Genomic DNA, 21,729 nt, shown 5'->3' with positions numbered 1-21,729 from the left:
TTAGGGAAAGGGAAGTACAGAGAACACCTTGCAGACAGTCAATAGCTTACGAAGGACAATGAGAATCTTCTCCAAGAGAAGAAGAATGGGTCAGCTGCGTTGGGTGCATGCATGCCCTCGAACAAAAATGAGACACGAACATCCTTTTTCTGCCCCAAACGAATAAACTCCAGACAAAACAGACATCCCCTTTAGAGTCTAGGATTGGAGTTGACGTACGTAGTCACTGTCACAGCCCGTAGTCACGAGAACCATGAGCCATACTAATTGCATTTTTTACCGGCATCGGGATATACCGCTAAAGGATCCATCGGACGCAATTTGCTCAAGATGCGGGCTGTTTTCTACGGATAAGTGTGAGTTAAAGAGAGTTTCATATGCTGAAGGAAGAAATACAAAAGAATATGCTTGGTGCATGTCAGCTTTTGTCAGGAAATAGAGAGAGAGAGAGAGAGAGAGAGAGAGCAGAGAGTTTTATATGCTGAAGGAATAAATACAAAGGACAGTGCATGCATTCTTTATATTCTTCCTCTCTCATACAAAAAGCAACCCTTTTATTTCGAAGTGATATTTTGAAACATTAATGTTTTCTAGAATAATAATTTGTTTTCAATACTTTTTATATATTTTAATTCATCACGACAAGACCTTTCAAACAATATCAAATTTGGATACATTTTAAAGTCGTCAGATTTTTACTATTTCAGTTTCAATTTCACATTATATATACCAGTCGTATTTCAATTTCATATATCAATCTGACATTACTTGAAAATGGATACGGTTCTGAAAGTGGTTTCGAAATTGAAATGGATGTGGTATGAAATTTTTAATTTCAACTTCAGTATGTCATTATATATAACTGTTGTATTTAAATTTCATATTTCAATCTCACATTTATTAAAACTGGACATGCGACTGAAAAAGGCCTGGAAGTTGAAATAGATGCAGTCTGGCAATTTCAGTTCCATTTTCATGTTTCCGTCTCACATTATGTACCGTAGTTGCATCTCAATTTCATATTTCATGTTTCCATCTCACATTATATACCGTAGTTGCATCACAATACTGAAACTGGTCTCAAAATTAAAATGCCACCGGTATTGAAATTTATATGCTGACAAAGTGATATGGTAGTGATGCATATGGTATTGAAATGCATCTCGGAACAATGTGATCCGGTATGGACTTCATTTCAATTTCAATCAATGGAATAATTTTAAAATTTGTTAAACCCATTTCAGTTCTAATCAATTTCATGAAACGAAAGCAATTTAAGTGAAACTAAAAAATAATCACTATAGATCTTGTTTGAAAGATCTGGTCATCAGGATTCCAAATATATAAAAAATCAAAAACAAAATTCTGGTTTAAAAGATATGGATCATATAGAAACAGTAAGAAAATAGGAAGAAAATTAATGCTAGTACTTTCATGGGAAGTAAGATGGAGGGTGGCAGAGCCATGCATGCATGATGTGTCTTTTACTCGGCCACCAAACAGGTGATGGGACACAATGATGTCACTTAAATGTCGAATATTCGTTTCTGAGCCCATGCTCAGATGCTCCTGAAATCTCTCCCGTCAGACGACCATGCAGATCTGTGCCGCGCAGCGTATTCCCGAGAGTATTGCGGTCGTATGGTGAGCAAAATGGGATGGGTAGTTATTCGCAATAAATGCGGCCAGAGCCGTTTAGGTGAGGCGGAATAGAATACTTCCCAATGGATCATTTTGTTTCCTGTGCGGATCCGAGCCAGCGCCGTCAAGATAAGCGAAACGGCCGTCCATCCACATAGAAAGCGGCCATCGCAAGAACTGCAGGATCATTCTCGCCAATCCTTCTTCCAGGCCAGAATCCTTCCATCTCTGCAATCAGCAGCTCGGCCAGCTTGGGGTCCTGATGTATCACTTCCACCTGGTTACGTACCAACAGTTTGGTTTTTACAGAGAGATCTTGCAGTCATGGGAATTAACTATTTCCAATGGTTATGAAGATTCCGAGCAAAAAAATCGACAACTCGAGCATCCTCATCTGGCACAAAGTTGGTGCTCCAGGTGCTTGTTGCCACCCCAGATCTTGAACTATGGGCCACCTGCATTGGTTGTCCACATGAATCAACGATTTCAGGTCATAATCCAGCAGGAGTGGAAGAACCTATTGATTTTTAGCCGTACCTTAATCTCCTCCCCTGCTCGGCCGTCACCGCCAAATATGCTTGTCGCCGCCCCGCAACCAGCCTGGATGGTGCCATTCATATATAAGTAGTCTTCCAACCAGTCTCATGCAAACTAGCTACATTTACTCTGGACGCAGTTCGAAATTTGAAACCCGTGGTGCGCACATTGGTTAAGCAGGAGAGGCTGGACATCATGGCCAGCACGAGCAAATGACACGTGTGTTCTCAACAATATCATGGACTGATGGACGCTAGTCCGCATCAGGCGTGCCAGGTCAAATTTTCCATACATTCCTACAGTACGGAATTTTCAGAAACACTCGACGCTGACAATTTATTGTTCTACAACAACACATTTTTCTGAACTGTAAATGCAACAACGTTCGACTAAGAGGAACAAGTGTGGAGCAAATGCTCACTGGAACACACCAGAAAATCCTCAATTTTACAAAGTTTTTCCAATCAACGTAATTTAGTGTTTTTCTACACAGCACCAAGCGGCCGCGTGCATGTGTTGTGATGGTGTCCCTCCATCCCACAGTTCTTGCATTTCCCCGGTTTATGAGGTTTCTTTGGGCATCACCCCTGTCGGGACCGGTGGTTCATTTGTGGCCTTCATGACGACAAATGCCGCAAAATTGTGTTCGTTCACTCAGCCCCTCGTATGGAGCTTTCTCTCTGCTATTAGTCTGACGTCCAGCCCCTCTTTGCTTATCTGGAGCAGCTAGACCATGCAGGGCATTAATGCTTGCAGATCATCCTGCACTATCTTCATGGCAACGACCGTCGCCGCCCCCAAATTTTTCAACATCCCCGTTGCCTGGCAACCTTCCGCCGGGCAAGATCAACAGACAGTCCTCGAAACCTAAAATGTCCCTCTTCTTTGCGAAAGGCACCCCACTAGCAATCAAGGCTTTCAGACCAGCTGGCATGTGGTGGAACGATTCAGCGCCGGCATCCCCCAGCCGCACAATTTTCATAGCTTGCACGTACAAAGTCGAATGCCTGCAATTGAAAGACATGTTTACCGCATTGTCCTTCTGGTAGTGCCATAGGTGCTCAGGAAGTATGTCCCTTGCATCTCTTGTCCACCGCTTCCTTATGTGTTTCAGTGGTATTTCCTCTAGGTGAAGCACATCCATTACCTGAACAGAAGCAAACAAATAAATCAGAACCGAAATACACCCGCCATGCTTGAACAGAAGTACACCTTTTTTTGTAAGGGGAGACCAATGGTACATGCTGACCTGTTTTTTTTCTCTTAAGGGGAGACCAATGGTAGTGGCAGCATCGCATCCCCGTGTGGTCAAATTGACCACACTCACAAATGAACTCTAACCCGTCCTCTGTGATGACTACCTCATAAACAACCCTGAACCACTCATTGCGTTTTGATGGATTATTGTGTGTTTGACACATATTTCCTCATCTTCTCAACCTCCATAACGTTATATGATGTACGCTCAATTAGCAGACGGCCAAAATGTTCAAACATGGCCCTTGTCTATATTATGCTCGCATGCCGCACTATTGCAAGATTTGTTCTCCTAACAAGCTCACCCTGACAAGAGACAGACCATATTAGTTCCTACCAAGTAATATGCACTACAAAAGAATGTGTTCTTAAAAACAATTGAAAAATAAACTCACAATCATAGTCCTCTTCTCCTCGTAATTTTCTTCCTGCTCACGGTCAAAACTGAAGTCTCATGTACTGCCTCACAAAAATGTGCATTGAGCTTGCAAGCAGCATGTAAGACTTGAACATGTGCTTTGCGCTCTCGCTGTGCTGTGTACTTGTGACTTTGGCGCAGATCGAACACCCCTTGAAGTATGATTTTGCCCACTTCGAGAATATTTCATAGATCTGGGTCATGTAAGGATGTTTTCTCAAATTGTTATTATCAAGCAGCATGCTCCACAGCTCCAGGCTATCTTAAACTCATCATTAGTTACCATGTGATTCACAACCATATGGAACTCTGCTTGGAAGTCAGTCTTTTTCGTGTAGAGTGGCCCCAAGGTTTCTTTCACCTTCTCCAGCACGTGCCTCTTGCACCACTAGTGCACAGTATCGGGGTAAACCTTGCGGATCGCCACCTCCATAGCTCTGTTTTGGTATGTACAAAGTGCACATCATAGTTAGGCCAGACTGCATTTTTTGCAAAATCTTTATTACTTACATACACGAGGAAACAGGGCAAGCATACTAGTTAACTTGGGAGGCTATGTTTACCTGTTAGTATTGTTCGAGGTGCAGGACCTCCCATCATCCACAGGAACTCAGCGAAAACCCATTCAAAACTTTCAACCTGCTCATCTCTCATCAGGTCCCGCGCTAGGATAATGATCTAGAAATGATTGTTTACCCCAACAAATAGACCGAAAGGCATGTCATATAAGTTGGTTCTGTATGTCGTGTCGAACGTTATCAAATCCCCAAAGAACTGGTATTGCATCCGACTGCTCCCATTTGTCCACATCAAATTCTTAACTCTGCTATTGCTTTTTGCCAGCACACGGTTTATGAAGCCTGGGTTACCAGCCAATATGTCCGCAAAAACCTCCAAGGTTTTCCTCACATCATCATCAGCTCGCTTGCGACATATCTTACCACATATGTTCCTGTGCATTCTTTTTGTGAACAGCACATTCTCGACAGTCCCGAAAACACTCCATATGAGGCTTTACACTTTACCAAGATTGACATTCGGCGTATTTTCGGATTGTCTGCTCAAATGCACTCCTACCTGAAGGGCAAGGCATCCTACCCGGAGTTGCGCTCCCCAGGCATAACCTGAAATTTTACCCATAAGAACATTGCTTATTTATTATAAAATAAAATGGTTGATAATAGTGTGCCACTTCTACAACAGTGTCGTGCTGTTTTTCTTTTTTAATTGTCTCATGACAAAATGTATCACAGGCAAACACGCAATTCAGGTTTTTGCAGCTATGTGCTTTTCATCTGTCTAGGCGTGTCAGACAGCAAAAACTACCTAAATGGCATTCAGAAAATTATGTATATTGTACATGATTAAGGAATACATAACTAACCGTTTTGTCCACCCAGGTGCCTCTGGGTTAACCCTGTCAGTAGATTGCGCTGATGCAGTGGGCGATATTTCTCACTATCGTCGTTCGCCGCAGTTTGGCTCAGCAGTTGTATCTCCTCCAATATGTTGCCCGCACCCAGAAGCACCATTACGTTCATCTTGCCTTCCCAGATTCGCTTTCTTCCCTTAGGGTAAACCTACATAATCATATTCCGCCATGGGTGGCAGGCTACTAATCAAATTAGCTCACTCATCCCGCCATGACCTCAGATTCAGGAAAAATGGAAATTTCGGAGGCGCGGAGATTCACTTACCGGTCGACGGCATCAAGTAAGAGCTCGAGCCCGGCTTCTTCCATCGCTCCGTCGCCGGCGATTCAAGCGCCGGCCACGCCGCCGCGAAGCATGTTTCGCCGGGATGAGAGCAGAGGGCGAGGGGGCAGAGTGGTGCGGTTGCGTCCGGTGGGGTTGGCTGCTGGGGACTGGGAGCTTGGTGGACCTTGGTTATCCGAGCGGCCCAGTTTAATCCATACGTCCTGTACAGCCTACCTGTTCTAGGCTCAGACGAAAAGGTAACGATCCGAGCCACGGATCAGAAAGCCCACGCCCGTCACCCATATGGTTTGGCCCCGTGACTGCACTAGCGTAGAACCGGGCAATAGCATCGGTTCGTAAGGCCCTTTAGTACCGGTTTTCATACTACTAAAGTGTGGGCACTAAAGGCCCCCCTTCCTCCTTAGTACCGGTTCAGCACGAACCGGTGCTAAAGGGCAACCACGTGGCACGAGCCAACTCCGGGGGCCGGGAGCCCTTTAGTACCGGTTGGTAACACCAACCGGTACTAAAATGTTTGGAGGGTTTTTGGTTTTATGATTTCTTTTTCATTTAATTTTGTGTTTTCCATTTTAATTCTTTTTCGTTTGCTGGTATTTTACGATACTACACATTGTACACGTTATGCATATATATATATATATAAATAGAATTTCTAGTAGAATCAATCATATATATATATCATCAATGTCTTACAAACCACCATATAATTCACACATACACACATGTATAGCTATATACAATTTCTCCTACATATGCATGTTGCCTTCGGAGCCAGTGGCATTAGCCTAATTGGTGCCTTCGGAGCACGATGACAATTGGAAGTGGTTCATGACCTGGTCGATGGGGGCGGTAGCGGGTAATAGTATTCTCCCTTCGGATTTATGACCTGGTCAAGCAAAAATCCCGCTATTTCCTCTTGAAGTGCTTCTACGCGCTCCGTTTCTAGGAGTTTGTCCCGCACCTCTGTGAACTGTTAAGAAGGAGATCAATATGCATGTGTATTAGTTGTGTGACTAGATATCGATAATGGTGTAAAAATTGTGAATAGTGTTCTGACAAGCGTACCCATTCCTGTCTTTGAGATCTGCTCCTTTCGGACGCCATCATGCGAATGTTCTCGCAAACGCAGAATGCACACAGGTCAGTCCCCCGCGCCTGCTTCAGGGCCTTTACGAGAATGGAATTTAATTTGATCAGATAATAATTAATCAAGCATGATAATTAAAGAGATGGCAGCTAGCTAGCTAGCTAGTACTACTTAATTACTTACCTTGGGTCGAAACCATTTCAGCTGTCGTTTCCATTCGCCTTCCGTGACGCTGATGTACCTTGCCCAAGCCCTGCCCGCCGACAAAGAAAATGAATAAAGGGGTTATTAAATAGTTCATATCATGAAATGACGAACTAAATAGGCCGAGATATATAGTTAATAAAGATTGAAATTACCTATTGACTATCCCAAATAAGATGTTATAGTCACTATTTGCTTTGAGTAGTGAGTTCAGTATTTCAACTGTTCCGGCGTCAACTTTAATGATACACAAGATCCAGTGAAATCTGCATGCACACACGTTTGCATGTCTTAATTAAGCGGGCATATGTAAGCAAAAATATGTAGTTAGCTAGTAGGCAAAAACAGAGAATTTGTAGTACAAGAAAGTGTGACTCACTGGAAGTTGTAAGGAAGTAGTATATCTTCATTGTATTTGAGGCGCTTCAAGAAATCTAGCATGCTGTCCTCTACCTGCTTTTCATGATGCTTGTTTATATTTCATGTGTATTCATTAACGGTGTTTGGGTCAATGAACCCAATGCCATAGCGTCCACCTTTTCTCATTTCATACATCTTCATCCTGCATAATACTATAGAAAAGAATATAGTAAGGATAATTACAGGTAATGATTGATCAAAAGGATCACTACAGCTAGCTTGAGACTTAAATTACAGAAAGAAATCACTTACAGACAATAGCAACTGACGATAGATTTGTCGAGTGCGTCTTGATTGTATAACTGAAATAGTTCAGAATACTCAACGGTCACAGGTTTCTGATGGTAGTAATGATCCTTCTTGACTTGCACCATGAGGGACTCTCGATCGGATCTCTTGGTAATGTCCATGTACCATTGATGCAATTCATACATTCTCGTTGGGAGCTTCTTGACATCTTCTGGCTTGACCAAAGGTTGGCCCCGGGCATATTTCCATTTTATTTCCTTCTCTGTAAGCACAGGCATGTCCTCGATCTCAAGGAGTTGTCCAACAGTGATGTTGAGAGTTTCAGCCTGCATTATATGCTCCTGAGTTATTACCACATCGCCCACCTCGGGAACATAAACTGTTTGCCCACAATAATATTGGGCGCGCGTACTGTCACGTGTTGTTGGCGGCACAGCAAGCGGGGGGATCGATTGCGCCGCCTGTTCTCCCAGCTGGGCAACGGTTTTCCCGCATTTTTTGACAGCTGCTTGTTGTTTGCTCGAGCTCGAGCTCGCCTCCTTCTGTAGACGTTGTCGATGTAACTTCCTGATGTGGCGCTCATAGTCTGTGTCAACAGACTTAGGAGCTAGTGGTTGAGCCATACGAATGAAGTGGTCAACTACTTCCACAGGCACTTTCTCCCTTGGCGGCGGTGGCGGTTTCGGTCCAAAATGGGCGTCGACTTCTGCCCGCACTATGGCATTGGTTTGCTCCTCGGTCCTGTCGTAAGCCCTCTCAGGAAGAGGAGTAGTGAGGTTTGGACCATATTTATATCGCTTGCCTCCGCCTGTACTTCCTGTACTATGACCTCGACTGGTACCGCTATGCACCATAGCTGCGGGGTGTCTCTTCTGCGATTGCTGAGGCGGCGGAGACGGCTGACGGGGCTGAGTTGGACGAGGAGGAGTGGCCTGAAGCTGTGCCGGACTTGGAGAAGGAGTGGCCTAAGGTTGTGCCGGACTTGGAGGAGGAGTGGACGTCTGACGCTGTGTCGGACTTGGAGGAGGAGTGGCCTGACACTTTGCCAGACTTGGAGAAGGAGGAGTGGCCTCACGCGTTGGTGGACTTGGAGGAGCGGGAGTCTGCTGACTCGATGGCGGACTTCGACGAAGAGTCGGGTGACGCGGTGTCGGTGGCCTTCGAAAGATGATGCAATCCTTTCTCCATAGGATGATACGATGTTTGGCATCTCCGAGTGTGTGCTCCTCGTCACCTCCAGGAATGTCAAGCTCTAGCCCCGAATATTGGTCCACCACCTCATCAACCACGACACGAGCATAGCCTGCTGGAATCGGGTTGCAATGGAAGGTTGCATCGGGGGAATTTGTATAAGCAATGCTGTCCGCCACCTTCAAGGACATGTTCTTAATTTTGAAGTGTAGCTCGCAGTTAGTGTTCTCCGCGATGTCATCCACGGGGTATCTATCCAGCATTGCGTCAAACGGGGCAGAATCCACGCTGCTTCTCGGCATGGATGGGGCGGTGGTATCCAATGCTGGATCATTCGCTAGCTGCTGCAGCTGCTGAGACCCCCTTTGCTGGCTAAGTGAGTCGATCTGCTCCTGCTGCCACTGGAATTTGACTGCCAAGTCCGCGTGCGCTGATTCTAGGCCTTGAAGGCGTTCATAGTCCAGCTTCCTCTTCTCCTCCTCCATCTTCCTCTGCTTCTCCTCCACAATCTTCCTTCTCGCACGGGTTCTGTAGTCGGCGTTCCAGTCCGAAAACCCCTCATACCACGGAATAGCGCCCTGTTGCCTCGTGTTCTTCCCGGGTGTTCAGGATTTCCTAGGGCACGCGAAAGCTCGTCGTTCTCTTTGTTGGGCTGGAACACCCCCGTTCGAGCCTCTTCTATTGCAACAAGTATATTATCGTCGGCTCCGTTCAGACATGCTTTCGTCGAAACTTTGCCTGTCTTTGGGTCCAACTCCCCCCATGCGCATAGAACCAAGTCCTACACCTGGGGGCCAGCTCTTAGTAACCAGAGTGACACCTGCATCTTCCATCTCTTTCTCAGACTTATCCCACTTAGGCATTGCCACCGCGTAGCCACCTGGCCCCAGCTTATGGAACTTATCCTTTTTTTCGGCATTCTTCTTGTTTATTCTCGACCGTTCCTTAGCTAATTCTGAATCCTTGAATTTCATGAAATCGTCCCAATGAGCACTTTGATTCTCTAGTGTTCCCTCGAATACTGGAGTCTTCCTTCCTCCCTTGACGTACTTGTCCCATTGATGATTCTTGTGGTTCTTGAATGCAACCGCCATCTTCCTAAGAGCAGCGTCCTTGACTTTCTGCACATCTGCTTCTGTGAAATGATCTGGTAGGGTGAAATGTTCCATGAGAGTATCCCAAAGCAGACTTTTTTGTCTGTCGTCGACAATAGTAAGATCTGGACGTGGCTTTGCTGGCTCTCTCCATTCTTGAAGGGAGATCGGGAGTTGGTCCTTCACAAGAACTCCGCACCGACGAACGAACTTGTCCGCAATCTTCTTAGGCGCTAATGGTTCGCCATTAGGTCTGATTGCCTCGATATTATACTTTACGCCCTCCTTCAACTTTTTGTTCGGGCCTCGTTTCGTCCTGTTGCCTGAAGATTTGCTCGATCCGGATGGCTGAAAGAAGAAAGATCGATTCGTTAATATATCTTCAACTCATTTAAAACATGTGATGATCACCAGATGCCTGCTTATATAAATATATATACCTCGCCGGTCTTTGTTGTTTCAGGATCAACATGTTCTTCGTCATCGTCATAATCGTAGTTCATGACTTCATCAATTCCATCGTCGCGATCGAATATCATATCACCCTCTCCGGTGTTGTTTAGAAATTCGGAGCCGTCATAATCTTCTTCATTCTGATCATCATCTGGCCCGCGTATCATATCGAACATGGTCTGTTCTCCCTCTCTGTCGGTATTGTCCGCCATAGCTTTTATTTAACTATGCCAAAAGAAATATAAAACAATTTAGTATTCAAATTACATCGTCTCGAATAATAGATATAATCTCGAATACATCGTCTCGAATAATAGATATAATCTCGAATACATCGTCTCGAATAATATATAATATTGAATAGTACATCAGTGGCTAGGTAGCTAATTAAAGATCGAATACTACAGAAGAATCTAGGACACTCGCGGTTCCTGCGGCGCGGGCGGTGGACACCCAAAGAGAAGGAACCCTCACAGGATCATAGCTGAAGTGAGATCCTTGAAGAAACTGCCAGGTATTGGAGAACCCGCCACCCTCTAACGCAACCATGTAGCGATGGACATGCTCGTCCTCCTCCCTGACACGGCGACGTACCACCTCCGGCAGGGCCAGCTCCCTCCGCACCGAAACTGGCCCACGCGAACGCCACCAAACGAGATCAGGGTCGACGACGGGACCCGGGGCCGGGTTCCTCATCAAGCGGCGCGCCCCTCCAGGCAGCACCTCCCAGTGCCAGCCCGGCGGAGCCTAGTCCCGGACATGGGTCAGTCGGACGTCGTCGCGGACGGGTCGACGGCGAGGATGCGGGCCGGGCATCGTCGAGAACAAATACTAGCTATATGCCCGCAAAAAGTAACATTTTTTAATGATTGGATTTTGATAACTAAAATTTCTAACATTTCTATATAACACTAATTATGCTATCATTGCATATGTCAAAATTCTATATGCTATTTCATACTAATTAAGCATCTAACACTAAAAACAGAAAACACAACTTTTATACATCCATTAAAAAACTGAAAAACAACATTATATAAAAAATTTCCATACTAATTAAACACTAATTATATCCATCTAACATGCATTCATACATATATACTAGTGAAAAAATAATAATCTAAAAAATCTAAACTAATTAAACATACAAAATACGTATATACTAATATATACATGCATTAATTCATACATATGTACGTGTGTGTGTGTGTGTTCATCATGCTTGTGTGTGTGTGTGTGGGCTCGGGGAGGGGCGGCGCCCATGGTGGCCGCCGGCGGCGAGGGAGAGGGGTTAGAGGGGGGTGCTCACAAGGGGGCGACGGCCGGGGGCGGCGACGGGCCAGGCCGTGACGCGGGGGCGGCGACGCGGGGACGGCGCGACGGGGACGGGCCCGGGGCGGCGACGGAGACGAGGCCGGCGACGGGGACGGGGGCGGCGACGGGGACGGGGGCGGCGACAGGGGCGGGGGCGGCGACGGCGACGACGTCGATCGATCGGGGCGCGCGGGCGGTGCTTCAATGGGGAAACAGAGGAAGAAATATAGGGAGAATGAAATTTTCGTAAGTGTTGTATATATAGAAGGCACCTTTAGTACCGGTTGGAGCCACCAACCGGTACTAAAGGCCTGTTTTGGCCAGGCCAAGCGGCGGCAACCGCACCCCCTTTAGTACCGGTTGGTGGCTCCAACCGGTACTAAAGGCCCCCCTTTAGTACCGGTTGGTGCCACGAACCGGTACTCAAGGGGGTGCGCTGGCGCAGGTGCGGTGTGGCAAGTTTAGTCCCACCTCGCTAGCTGAGGGGCGACCGCACTGGTTTATAAACCCCCGTGCGGTAGCTCTCTCGAGCTCCTCTCCAAAGCAGGCCTACTGGGCCTACATGTTCTGTGCTGCCCTGTGGGCCTACTGGGCCTTTGCGGGCCTGCATCCTGGCCCAACAACGGGTTGGGTTTCTAGTCGTATGCAGGCCGCTCTGGCCTAGTAGCCGGGCTTTTTTTTATTTTTTTTGCTTTATTTATTTTTGAGTTGTTTTTTGTGTATTTAGAGTTTCTTTGTGAATATTTTTGCTTTAGGTACAAAAAATTACAAACTTTCTGTTAGTGCCCGTAGTTTTCAAATTTGAATAATTTAAATTTTGAATTATTTGAAATTAGTATGAATCACTAGTTTGTGAATAACTTAACTTTAAAAATCAGTAAAGGCATGAAAGAATTTGTTTGCACATAAAATTTCTTCGCGTTTCAAATGCCAAAATACATAATTAACTACCCTAACTATTACAGAGATTCCCTTCTGGGTGTGAAACACAGAAGAAAGTGATGATAGTGAAGCCGATCACATCCCAGATCTTTGGGTGTGAAACTTTTTCTTCGCGTGTGTCCCTTTGCGCCGTAACCATGGAAAATCTTCATCATTTAACGGGATGCTCGGGTCAATATTCACTGTGAATGGAGCAATTTTATCAAACTTTTCATAATCTTCTGACTTGTCTGTCTTGTCATCCACTTCCACGATGTTTCTCTTCCCAGAAAGAACTATGTGCCGCTTTGGCTCATCGTACGATGCATTCGCTTCCTTATTTTTTCTTTTTCTTGGCTTGGTAGACATGTCCTTCACATAGAAAACCTGTGCCACATCATTGGCTAGGACGAATGGTTCGTCTGCATAGCAAGATTGTTGAGATCCACTGTTGTCATTCCGTACTGCGTGTCTTCTGTTACCCCGCCTCGTGTCATATTGACCCATTTGCACCGAAACAAAGGGACCTTCAAACCACGTCGATAGTCAAGTTCCCATATGTCCTGTATATAACCTCTCAAAGGGGAACATATTGTATAGAAATACAGGACCCAAAACGTTAATCTCTTCGCATAGGTGAACTAGGACGTGCGTCATGATGTTGAAGAAGGATGGTGGAAACACCAACTGGAAACTGACAAGACATTGCACTAAATCACTCTCTAACCTTGGTATGATTTCTGGATCGATTACCTTCTGAGAGATTGCATTGAGAAATGCACATAGCTTCACAATGGCTAATCGAACGTTTTCCGGTAGAAGCCCCCTCAATGCAACCGGAAGCAGTTGCGTCATAATCACGTGGCAGTCATGAGACTTTAGGTTCTGGAACTTTTTCTCTGCCATGTTTATTATTCCCTTTATATTCGACGAGAAGCCAGACGGTACCTTAATACTGAGCAGGCATTCAAAGGAGATTTCCTTCTCTTCTTTGGTAAGAGCGTAGCTTGCATGACCCTGATGTATGCCATCTTTTCCGTGCATACGTTGCTGGTCCTCCCGTGTCTCAGGTGTATATTTTGTCTTCCCATACACGCCCAAAAAGGCAAGCAGGGTCACACAAAGATTCTTCGTCACGTGCATCACGTCGATTGCGGAGAGGATCTCTAGGTCTTTCCAATAGGGCAGGTCCCAAAATATAGATTTCTTCTTCCACATGGGTGTGCGTCCGTCAGCGCCATTCGGAACAGGTTGTCCACCAGGACCCTTTCCAAAGACCACCTTAAAATCCTTGACCATATCATGTACATCAGCACCAGTACGGTGGCGAGGCTTCGTCCGGTGATCCGCCTCACCTTGAAATGCTTGCCTTTCTTTATTACGGGATGCCTGCTCGGAAGAAATCGACGATGTCCCAGGTACACATTCTTCTTACAATTAGCCAAATATATACTGTCGGTATCTTCCAAACAGTGCGTGCATGCGCGGTATCCCTTGTTTGTCTGTCCTGAAAGGTTACTGAGAGCAGGCCAATCATTGATGGTCACGAACAGCAATGCCTTTAGGTCAAATTATTCCCCCATGTGCTCATCCCACGCACGTACACCTGTTCCATTCCACAGTTGTAAGAGTTCTTCAACTAATGGCCTTAGGTACACATCAATGTCGTTGCCGGGTTGCTTAGGGCCTTGGATGAACACTGGCATCATAATGAACTTCCGCTGCATGCACAACCAAGGAGGAAGGTTATACAAACATAGAGTCACAGGCCAGGTGCTATGGTTGCTGCTCTGCTCCCCAAAAGGATTAATGTCATCTGCGCTTAGACCAAACCATACGCTCCTTGCGTCATCTGCAAACTCTTTCCCGTACTTTCTTTCGATTTTTCTCCACTGTGACCCGTCAGTGGGTACTCTCAACTTTCCGTCTTTCTTACGGTCTTCTCTGTGCCATCGCATCGCCTTGGCATGCTCTTTGTTTTGGAACAAACGTTTCAACCGTGGTATTATAGGAGCATAGCACATCACCTTGGCAGGAATCTTCTTCCTGGGGCGCTCGCCCTCGACATCACCAGGGTCATCGCGGCTGATCTTATAGCGCAATGCACCACATACCGGGCAAGCGTTCAAATCCTCGTACTCACTACGGTAGAGGATGCAATCATTAGGGCATGCATGTATCTTCTGCACCTCTAATCCTAGAGGGCAGACAGCCTTCTTTGCTTCGTACGTACTCTCGGGCAATTCGTTGTCCTTTGGAAGCATATCCTTTATCATTACCAGCAACTTTCCAAATCCCTTGTCAGATACACCATTCTCTGCCTTCCATTGCAGCAATTCCAGTGTGGTGCCCAGCTTTTTCTTGTCACCTACGCAATTCGGGTACAACATTTTTTTGTGATCCTCTAACATGCGCTGCAACTTCTTCTTCTCCAAATCACTTGCGCAGTTTCTCTTTGCATCGGCAATGGCCCGACTTAGATCATCAACGGGCTCATCTGATGCCTCTTCTTCAGCTTCTTCCCGCATTGCCGGCTCAGCTTCTTCCCGCATTACCGGCTCAGCTTCTTCCCCCATTGTTGTATCATCGTATTCAGGGAACCCATGGCCAGGATAGCTGTCGTCGTCCTCTTCTTCTTCATTGTCTTCCATCATAACCCCTCTTTCTCCATGCTTGGTCCAAACATTATAGTGGGGCATGAAACCGGACTTAAACAGGTGGACGTGAATGGTTCTTGACGTAGAGTAATTCTGACCATTCTTACAGCCAGCACATGGACAAGGCATAAAACCATCCGCCTGCTTGTTTGCCTCAGCCGCAAGCAGAAAAGTATGCACGCCCTCAATGAACTGGGGAGAGCATCGGTCATCGTACATCCATTGCCGGCTCATCTTCATTACACAACACCGAATAGACCAAATTAATACAAGTTCATACATAAAGTTCATACAATACTTAAATGCAACAAACAAATAACTCTCTAGCTAAAGCATTTAAATGCAACAACAAATGCGATCAAGACCGCAACTAAGGTAACAATGGATCCAACAGCATAATGATACCAAGCCTCACTATCGATGGCATATTTTCTAATCTTTCTAATCTTCAAGCGCATTTTCTCCATCTTGATCTTGTGATCATCGATGACATCGGCAACATACAACTCCAATTCCATCTTCTCCCCCTCAATTCTTTTCAATTTTTCTTTCAAGTACTCGTTTTCTCTTTCATGTAAATTTAACCTCTAGACAATAGGGTCGGTTGGAATTTCCGTTTCACATATCTCCTAGAAAAAATTTCTATGTCAACTTGATGGGCATAATTTGTCATAAACACGAAATGCAACTAGTTTTAAAAGAGAATATATATACCACATCCGAATCATAACAAGGACGAGGGCCGACGGGGACGGATATCAAAACCATGCCACTATATGTATAACAAACAACGTACGGGTAAGATAATTATACGAATAACTATATATCCAAATCACACAAACATCAATTTTTATATAAAATTTCATGAACAAGAGGTTCACCACAAGGTGGTGCCGGTGACGGGACGGTGCGGGTGATCGATGATGGTTACGACGGAGATTTAGAAGGCACTAAGTAAACCACACCTACATATGCAAACTAAGTGTTATTTTTGACCTCAAATTGCATATAAATCAAATACTAGCACATATATATATTTCCTCCCAAATTACTAAACTCACAAATTAATCACTATATAAAGCATTGCAAGAGCTAATCTAGCAATGAGAGATGAAAGGACAAAGTTGCTAACCTTTGTGATCATTTGAATGGATGGGGGCCTTCAAATCTTGACAAATTTTGAGCAAAATGTGTGATGAGCTGGAGAGGAAGAGGGGAAGAACAGAGAGGAGAGGGGAAAGGGGAAGAACAGAGCGAGCTCGGGTGGACGAAGGGTTTATGTAGGACGACCTTTAGTACTGGTTCGTGCCAAGAACCGGTACTAAAGGGGCTGGAGGGGCCCCAGTCTAACAACATCCTGCCACCACTCTCATTAGTACCGGTTCGTGGCACGAACCGGTGCTAAAGGTTCGCCACGAACCGGTACTAATGAAAGCGGCCCGGCTAGCCGTTGGAACCGGCACTAATGTATACATTAGTGCCGGCTCAAATACGAACCGGCACTAATGTGCTTCACGTTTGACCCTTTTTTTACTAGTGCTGGGCCAACAGTATATCGCCCGCACCCCATATTATGTGATTTACTGGCGTCTCTGTCATACCGATTTGTTCCCGTCCCGAGACCACAATGGGCTGCGACGATTTCGGGAGCATCTGAGCTCGGGCACCGAATCGCCGCGTCCCTTAAATTTGCCATACGGTGTGAGCTATACACAGAATACAACATGTAGATGAGTCCAAACTGCATGGATCTTGATGCAAATGAAAGGTATATACTTTACCGAAAATTCGAATCTGAGCCCAGTCTCAGCTGCTCCTGATATCCCTGCCATCCAGACATGTGCGGATCTGTGCTGTAAATAGTATTCCCAGCCGTATATGCTTGGTATTGAGAAGGGAAAAAGAAGTGGGCCAGTGACTCATTAATGGGGCTGGCTCATCACACCGTGGCTGGATCAGGTGTTTTCTCACGGTCCGGATATATTCCTGTGCCTTCCTAAACTTTGACGGCTGACCAACAGCTCGTCGACGTTGGCCTGGAGAACGCCGTCGCAGTGGGGAATGAACTACATCTAGTTTATTTCGTATCCAGTAAATCAGCTTCTCACATGAGGAAAGATTGTGAGACTACACTTTCGAAGTCCACCCAATCGAAATACCACGCCTGCACAAACATGCAGGATCAGCACATTCAGTAAAAATTCAGAAAATAATTTTCTGCTGGGTAACGGTAGGTGCAACCAAATTAAATCCAGAGCTAGGTGGCAACCCCCAACGATTAGTGCTTTCATGCCTCCCGCCAAGTTCTGGTGCAGCTTCTTCATAACTCAGCAGCTCGCCTAATCACTTCGAAAGCCCATTTGGCTTGTTCAAATACCCCAGTAACCCCCTGAAATAGCATACATGGTATCTCCTCCGGGATTGATTGGTACAACTACCGCGGGAAACAAAAGTACTAGCACCTAAAAGGCAGAAAACCCATCTTAGCGGCACCTGTTTTATCTACATCCCAGAGCTAATGCAATCATACAATCATACCGTGAAACACTTCCACCATAGCTGGAATTTTCAGCCTTCCATCCCTTGCATGCTTCTTTTTCTTTTGTTATGCCAAAGACATGTGTACGATGCCTCCATTGGCGCGCAACCATCGCGAACGGCGACAAGATTCTGAGGGCGGAACCCACACATGTATGTGCAGCACAGCGTCAACCTAACACCGTGTACCCCAGCTCAGTAAATTTTGCACGTCCAGGGCCGTGGTTCAGGAACGCCTCGTCACGGAAACGCGCAGCTGTCTATGGAAATGGCCCACCAGCGACTACTGTAGCGCTTTGTATACCTTCAGTATTCATCTTTTCCAGCGGATCAGCTCTGTCGCGTCAGAGCCCATTTGTACCATCCCGAGGCACCATACAACGACGGGGATTTCGGGCTCAGCTGAGCCCGAGCACCGAATCGACCTGTCAATACTTTACCTGATACTTACTGCTGCATGGATCTGAATGTGAAGGCAGCATCCCATAGAAGATATCAGCTTGCTGGATGTATCTTATAAAAGGCAAGAAAGACCATATGTATCGATAAAACATTCATTTGATCTGTTCGCGCAGTATGATCTGATTTTACTATATTGCTAGTGCTATCATCTCTTTTTATTCTCATGCAAAGAATCCACAAAAGCTAGTTTAATATAGGGTTAGGAGGTATCAGAAAAGAAACTGCATGCATTGTTTGACCAATAAATCAAAGTCACTTGGAGGTCAACTCAAACTATGGCGCGTGGGTGTCTCTAGCAAGAACGAGCTGACCACTACAGAGAATAACCGAGTGAGAGCTTCATCAGCGGTCCGTACAGTGCGCAGAGGGTGTTGATGATGCAGTGTGGCAGTGCACTAGACGGTAAGCTGAAAGAAGCGGAAACCAGATATCCTATGAAAGATGGGATCTGGCTGTAGTAGGATGGAGAGCAGTAGTGGCAACAGTCGAGGAATCAGCGAAACCAAACCTCTCTTCGGTCGAGTAAACTAAAGCCAGCTTCGGACTACGCTGTTTCGGGCCAAAAGCATCGGCCGTGGCCATAGCAGCTCTGTCACAATCGTCGGGAAGAATTCGATGTAGGGGCCAGCGCCAAGCCGCCAAACACCAATGCCAAGGCTTCTATACATGGATTTGATTGCTCGACCCTACTAGTACTATAATTGGAAAGTTGGGAATGGTTATAGACTTTGTTTCTTCTCAAATGGATTAACATACGGACTTGAAACTTTTAGGTAAACAACACACTAGAGAAAAATTATGTGAGAAAGGAGAAATTTGTCAGGAGGGGCGATTTGGCACCCGGAAGCATAGGCTCCTGGATGAACAATAAATTCAAAAACAAAAATAAAAAAATCTGATTTATTTTCTAGATGTTCGTGTTAGTGTGGCTATCGGGAAAACGACACCTATGGGATCACGGGGGTCCCTTCTACGGTTGGGAGGGAAAGAGGAGTGCACAAAGACCAGATCTAACGATCAACACGATGGATTTTTACCCAGGTTTGAGTCGATGAGAAGCGTAAAACCCTAGTCCCGCTTTGAGTTTATTTAGGGCCAGTTCGTTTGGCAGCTTTAAAAATAAGCCGCCTCCTCCCCAGCTTATCCAATAAGCCGCCTCTCTTATTCATTGGGGCTTCTAAACTAGTTATGGGATAGCTAATTCAGAAGTCTAAACAAATTTTAGGAATGACTTATTTTTTAAGTTGGGGAGAGGCAGCTTATTTTTTAAGCCGCCCAAAAGAACTGGCCCTTAGCGTTCTTGAGCTTCGGCTAGCTGCTACGCATGCAAACTGGGCCGGAAAGTGCAAAAAGTCCCCTCCTGTATCGCCTTGGGGGCCTCCTTTTATACGAAGGGGCGTCCACAACGGCGTACTGGCACACATGAGGTGTAAAGTAACTACAGTGTACATGCTTATCGCTGATGTCTTAGGAGAAACGCATTAAATGCGCTGCTTACGTGCCCTCTAACTTTATCGGGGACGGAAATAGAACCCGTCTCGTCCGTCGCCGCCTCACCCCGTCTTGACACGCATCCAGGATGACGAGGCATGCAATGCCAGGCTGGCAAGCCGGTGGCTGCGCTGGAGCGGTGGCAGGATCTTCACCAAGATCTGCATGCCATCAAGTAGGTGCTTGCCAGGCTGGCAGCCCGGTCGCTGCGCTGGAGCGGTGGCAGGGCGGCGGAGCCTTGCCGCGTGCGAGTCTTGCCATGGCCTCGCAAACGTCCCCGACAAGGATCTTGCCGGAGCCTCGCAAACGTCCCCGACAAGGATCTTGCTGGGAACTTTGCCTTCTGGTCTTCACAAAGATCTGCACGCCACCATGCAGGCGCCCCCGGAACGGTCGCACGCCTGCGGAACGCCTTCACATCAAACAGTAAAGAGGTAGCCCCGCGTTTCCCCCATAAAAAGAGGGATCCTCAGGGGCACTGCTCATTTACCCCCTTCGCCCTTTCCAATCTAGGAACCGCCATCGTCTCCTTCCTTGAGCCCAAACTAAAGCTTCCTCCTTCGTCCGCCGCTGCCGCGCCCTCACCACTCTCGGCCTCCCGCCCTCTCTCGGCTGCTATGGCGCCCAAAGCGAGCAAGGGCAAGGGAGCGTCCATGGCGAGCGAGGGGAAGAGATGTCGGAGAGCGAGTTGGTGAAGATGCGGAGGGAGAACGTCGTTTTCGCCCCGACGCTCGACGCGCGTGCTGAACACTGGTATCTGTGCATGTGGGGGAAAGCGGCGATGGGGCACCCTTCTACCCGCGTCACCCTAGCTTCTTGCGCCGAGCCCGTCCCAGATAAATTCCCTTTCTTCGTTGATTACTTCTACTGCGAGTTCTGCCCCCCCCCCATTTTTGGATTTCTGCAATGACATCATGTACACATTCGGCTTCCATATCTTGGATTTCACGCCAAATGATGTGGCATGTATGGCCACCTTCGCCCACCTCTGTGAGAACTTCGCCAGGGTGGTCCAAACACAGCCCTCTTTCGCCATTATTTCGTTCCCCGCATCCAGCCCGGAGGGGCCCTTTCTGGCTGCGTCACCTGGATCCCAAGGGCGTTGGCTAAGAAGACATACCCAGGTGGGGCCCACAAGGAGAAGTGGGACGAATGGCGGGGCAAGTGCTGCTGGATCGCGGAGAATGACCCGCAACCGTTTTGTATGCCCTGGCAGACGAAACTGGTCCGTGGCGACCTCGACCCTCAAGATGAGAAGCTCACAGTCGCAATCACCAGGATCCATCGCCTCAAGGCTGCCGGGCTCACAATCGTGATGATTGGGGCCGACTTCCTCCGCCGCCGCATCACCCCTCTGCAGAACAAGGGGAGGCCAGCTTGGGAGTAACGGAACGCGGCAGGCATCATGAGGCCGCACCCCGGTTTGAACAACAACCTGACGGTCATGCAGCATGAGGCTCTCTGCCAAAGGCTATTCCACCTCAAGGCCGACAAGACCAACAAGGACGATAAGACCGGAAACACCGACAAGCAGCTCAAGTTGCTGGCGGGCGTGATCCCTTTGTGCAACAACTCCGCCCTGACCTCAATCATCGCCATGATGCCGGTGTTCAACGCACATGGCCTTGATCAGACCTGGGCCGGGCCAGATGCGGAGCGGGTGCAAGAATTCTTTGACAAATTGTAGAAGAGGGCCATTCGGGAAGAAACACAGCTTATCCACCCTACCACCGAAGAAGAGGTGGCGTATATTGCCAGCAGGGCAGAAGAGGGAGCCCTTGCCGACGAGGCCGGCAGCGTTTGCCTTGTGGAAGACGAAGCCAGCGCAGAGGAGGATTTTGCCGAGCGGGCGGAGCCTGTCAGAGAGCATAGTGGCGCCACTGTTGGGGGCCCTTGTGCCGAGGGGACAACCGAAGAGACTGCTGAAGAGGTAACTGAAGAGGAGCCGCACGAGGAGCCCCAAGCCCCGGGGAAGAATAAACGTGTCCTCCGGTGGGTTGGCTCCGTCAAGCCAGTCCGGCAAGCCTCCTCGCACAAAGAGATCCCCGTCAAGGGGGCGGCCGGCAAGGCCGCGCAG

At 47.0% G+C, this 21,729-nt stretch overlaps 1 pseudogene; it reads right to left on the bottom strand.

Moving 5' to 3' along the window:
* Positions 1-2,663: 2,663 nt before the first annotated feature.
* LOC147957920 (uncharacterized) lies at positions 2,664-20,937 on the bottom strand (annotated as a pseudogene).
* Positions 20,938-21,729: the final 792 nt, after the last annotated feature.

The sequence above is a fragment of the Triticum urartu genome, chromosome 7A, assembly GCF_056163025.1.
Source record: "Triticum urartu cultivar PI428250 chromosome 7A, HENAU_Tu73, whole genome shotgun sequence".
In the NCBI taxonomy this organism is placed as follows: domain Eukaryota; kingdom Viridiplantae; phylum Streptophyta; class Magnoliopsida; order Poales; family Poaceae; genus Triticum; species Triticum urartu.
This window is presented reverse-complemented; position numbering and strand designations above follow the sequence as displayed.